This window comes from Microtus oregoni, unplaced genomic scaffold, assembly GCF_018167655.1.
Source record: "Microtus oregoni isolate MIOR12 unplaced genomic scaffold, Mior012 000008F_ref0000371, whole genome shotgun sequence".
NCBI classification, from domain to species: Eukaryota; Metazoa; Chordata; class Mammalia; order Rodentia; family Cricetidae; genus Microtus; species Microtus oregoni.
Genome location: NW_024543067.1, coordinates 48,278,217 through 48,283,028, shown reverse-complemented (window position 1 = coordinate 48,283,028; position 4,812 = coordinate 48,278,217). Strand labels below are relative to the sequence as shown.

The following is a 4,812-nucleotide window of genomic DNA, read 5'->3' as shown; positions in this document are numbered from 1 at the left end:
GTGGCTTGTCTTGGACCTTGAACAGCTCCTGTCACCCACAGTTTTTATGTAGCACCTACTTCCCCAAGCTCTATTGTAAATGAGCGAATTCTTCTGGGGAGGAAATTAGGAATTCCCTCTATCATGGCCCATTTTTTTTTTCTCCAGGTGACTCCTCTGAGCCAGTCTGGTGCTTCTGGGTGAGGACTGGGCACAGCAAGCTTCTCTGTGAAGGACACCGCTGCCCCTAGAGTGCTCAGTGGTGGGGATGAGGGCGGTTTCCAAGTGTCCTCCCATCTTGCCTCTTCTGACACAGATCCAGTACTGCATTGGCCGTTGCTAAAGTGACAGGGCTCCAGTCTTTCCTGTAGGCAAAGCCCAAGGTTGGCCCTCCCTTTCGTAAGTGGATTGTGCAGCAGAAGGGAGCCATCTCTCTAGTGTGTTCCCACAGGACTTGACCCTAACAAGAAGTCCCAGAGACGGAGCAATTCTTCCAGAGTCAATACCATGAGTCATAATTCCCAAGCCTTCTTGGCCACCAATGCCAGACTTCCCCAAACTATGAGAAAATCAAAAAGGAGTATGCAGTGACTGAGCTGGAGGGAACTCACAACTCAGCTGTTGTGAGACCACTGTGATTAACATGACCAGAGAGGCCTCTGTGCCTGCCTGTGCAGTCTGGTCCCTGTTCAACACACTTTTCTTGGACATCCGCTGCCTGTGCTTACTCCGTGAAGTCCAGGGACAGGAAGACTCTGGGTGATGGGATGGGAGTCCAGGCCTCTGCCTGAATATCAGCTCCCTGATTTTCTGCATCCAGTGGTCACTATCTGCATCATTATTGTCCCCTCCACCCCTGTGGCCGCCATTCAAGCCTTTTCACAAAGAATGCCACAGTCTGGATTCTAGTCCTGCCCAGTGCTCCGTGGTCCACAGCTGGTTTTCCCCCTAGGCTGAAGCCTTGACCCCTTACCCTACAGATATGCAAATGCTACCTTCACACATCCGTCCATAGTGGAGTCAATAAAGTGCATGCGGTGGCAAGGAGAAAAAAGAAGTCATGGAGACAGGATGGGAAACTCTGGTAGCCTGATCCTCCAGAGAAGATTTTCTGACTGAAAATGGAGGGGGCGGGAATCTTGTATGCTCAGCTGCAGTAGCTGTAGTGGAGTGGGTACGGGGTGACGGGAGAGGGCATGTTGCCAGGGTTGTTAGCGTCAGACCATAGGCCCTGGCAGGGCACAAGCTGGGCTTGTCATCCCATTCTCAGTAGGCCAATTAAAGAAGCAGATAATGGTGGGAAGCAGAGAGAGGAGACTTATTCACTGTGGCCGCATTGAGAGGAGATAAAGGGGTCCAGTGATCCCAAAGTCCATCTTTGGAGTCCTAACATGAGGCTTAGGTTTAAGTTGAGGACACTAGATATGTTATGCCCAGCTAAGAAGAGCTGGTCAAGGCCTGGCTCTGCCCACCGCTGACTCATTTTTGTCTTGGGTCCAGTATCTCCCGCAGGCAGTCAGACATGCTGACTCTCTTTCAGGGAGACAAATTCCTCCTCTGGCAGTATCTGCCTTTTGCTTCTCGCAGCAAGAGACTCCTGGGGAAATTCCAGTTTCTTCCAATCCATTGTTTCAATATTTCAGTAACCAAAAGGAGGGGATTTTTAGACTGATCCCATTCCTCTCAGGGCAGTTACAAGGAACTGGCTGTGTTTAGACCACAGACTCTTCCCCTGGCACTAGACACTCTTGGTGGGCTGTTTCTTCATTTGCCATTTGCCCTCAGGACTATTTCTAGGAAACATAAAAGAATTCTTTCTCTAATAACAGTTTGCGTGAGTTTCACCGGAGAGCTGCACAGGGCTGTGCTTCAAGGTGTGTGATGTAGAGACATCTGTGGACCCCAAACTCAGAGCTAACGCTTTCTTTTCTTCATACTTTCTTTAAAATGCTGCTCACAAGTTCGAGGCCAGCCTAGTCTACAAGAGCTAGTTCCGGGACCGGCTCCAAAGCTACAGAGAAACCCTTTCTCAAAAAAACAACAAAACAAAACAAGAAAATGCTTCTCACTTTGGGCCTTCCCAACAATGTTTTCTTTTCTTATATTGAAAGTAGCTTTCTCCATGCAATATATTCTAATTACAATCCCCCTCCTCCCAGTTCCACCCTCCCACTGTTAATCCCATTGGTCGAGAGTAAGACCACTGTGACAATCTTAACCAAGTTTGAAGTAAGCTTTAATTTAATACTAACCGCGTAGATGGACTCTAGTTAGATCCATACCCAGGTTCTCAGGCAATGGCCACGAGTCAAGTTTTACAGGTTCTTTAAAAGGCAAAGCCCATAATTCACCCCATTTCCCATCAAGTCCAATCAGGGGAAAGCACACATCCTGACATAGTTCCAGCCTATGTACCTCCCACCTACATGGGATCCAGCATATCCAATGCAGATAGGTCGAACAAAGAGGATAAACAGAGAATTATTTTTAGCTGTCTTAAGCGCAAACAGAACCCCTAACTTGCAAGGTCTATTGCTCCTGATTTGGTTTCACACCTCCCTTCCCATCTGTATCCACCCCTTTCTGTCTCTCTTAGAAAACAAAGGCCATTGGGAGGTGATGGTGCACACCTTTAATCCCAGCACTCAGGAGGCAGAAGCAGGTGGATCTCTGTGAGTTTAAGGTCAGTCTGGTCTACAAAGTGAGTTCCAGGACAGCTAGAACAACATAGAGAAACCCTGTCTCAAAAAGCCAAGATATATAGATAGATGGATGGATGGATGGGTGGGTGGGTGGGTGGGTAGATAGATAGATAGATAGATAGATAGATAAATAGATAGATAGATAGACAGACAGAATCTAAGGAATAATAATAAAATGAAATAAGATAAATCAGTAACAAAGACAATTAGAATATGACAAAACAATCTAACAAATGAGCCAAAGGAAAAAAAGCACAAGAAACACGTATAGATGCAGACACACATATACATACATGCACATACACACACTCAGGAATCCCATTAAAACTCCAAACTGGAAGATTTAATATAACAGAATAGGACTTTAAAGTGGGAAAAAATAAAACAAACATTATGAGACTTATGACTTAACATTATGAGACAAAGAACCTCCAAAAAATGCTGATGAGTTTGTTTTGTATTGACTATCTACTGCTGGGATAGTGAAATTCCCTTGGTGAAAACTAATTATTCATGTGCAAGTGTTATCAATTGGAGATAGCTTCTGGGCTAAGGATGGGGTGTGTGTCCACTTCTCCTTTCAGCTCCAAGACCTCATTTGGTGAAGATCTATGCAGGATCTGTGCATGCTGCCTCCGTCTCTAAGTTTGTATGTGTGCCTGTCCTGATGTATCTAGAAGACACTGTTTCCTTGGTGTCCTCAGTACCCTCTGACTTTTACCCTCTTTCTGGCTCCTCTTCCACAGAATTCCCTGAGCCCCAAGGGGAGAGAGTTGATGGAGACATCCCATTTAGGGCTGAGTGTGCCAGAGTCTCTCTTTCTCTGCCTAACCTCTGGCTCTGGGTCTCCGAATTTGTTCCCATTTGCTGCAAGAGGAATTGTCTCTCACAATGACTAAGCAATGCATGAATCTATGAATATAGCAGGATGTCATTAAAAGTCAATTTATTGCTTCATTCCTTTAGCAGAACATTAATATTTGGTTTTCCCCTAGATCCTTGGGCTATCCAGTCTCAAGTTCTTGGCCACCCAAGCAGCGTTGGATGTGGGTTCTACTTTAAGTGGGCCTTAACTCAAATCAGATATTGGTTAGTTCCTTCCACAAGTTTTGTGACACTTTTGCCCCAGTGTGTCTTGCAGACTGGTGACTCCTGAAGATGGAAGCATTTGGTGTCTGCCTCTCTCCTTTGGTAGTGTGCAGACGACCTCCCAGTGCTATGAATAGATACTGTAGGGGTGAAGGCACCAGCTCAACTTCTCTGTGTTCGATGAGTTGTGGAGGTGTAGTCTTTAGCAATAGGACTTTGGCATCAGTTTCTGGAGAGTTATCACCAGCCTTGGCAAAAGCCTGGGTTGTTTGGGGGTTCCCACAGGACACCTTTGGCTAACAACTTGATTAGATGTAACCCATTACTGGTACCGGAAGCTTCATTTGGTGCTGAGACATGCAGTTGGAGCTCTGTCTTTCTCGTTATTTGGTGATTTCATTCAGGTTGACTTCATATATGTATGTATTATAGGAAGCTGCTACTGTGTTAGGTTTCTGTATGGCCCTTAGTTTTAGCTGTTTCTCCTTCAATTATCCCCTTCGTCCCATTTTCCCCTTCCTGTTTGATTCTTCCATTTGAGTCCTCATCCCTGTTTATCCATAACTACCTATTCCATTTCCCCTTCCTAGGAAGATCCATTCCTCTCCCCTATCCCTTTACTTTCCACTTAACCTCTGGGCCTAAAGAGACTGTAGTTTGCTTACCAATGACTTAACAACTAACATCCATGTATAAGGGAATAAATGCATACCATATTTGCCTTTCTGGGTCTGAGTTACCTTACTGGGGATGATTTGTTTTAGTTCCATCCACTTACTGCAAATTTCCTGATTTCATTTATTGTGATGGATGAATATTTCCCATTGTATAAATGGGCCACATTTTCATTATCCATTCATCTGTTGACAGATACCTAAGTTGTTTCCAACTTTTGGATATTATGAACTGAGCAGCAATAAATATGGCTGAGAAGTTGTCTCTGTAGTAGGATGAAGCATCCTTTGGGTATATGCCCAAGAATGGTATAGCTGGATCTTGAAGTAGATCAATTCCCATCTTTCTGATGAACCATCACACTGAT

The 4,812-nt window shown here is 45.0% G+C and overlaps 1 pseudogene; it reads left to right on the top strand.

The window, feature by feature from the left end:
- The first annotated feature begins 486 nt into the window (after positions 1–486).
- LOC121451290 lies at positions 487–888 on the top strand (annotated as a pseudogene).
- Positions 889–4,812: the final 3,924 nt, after the last annotated feature.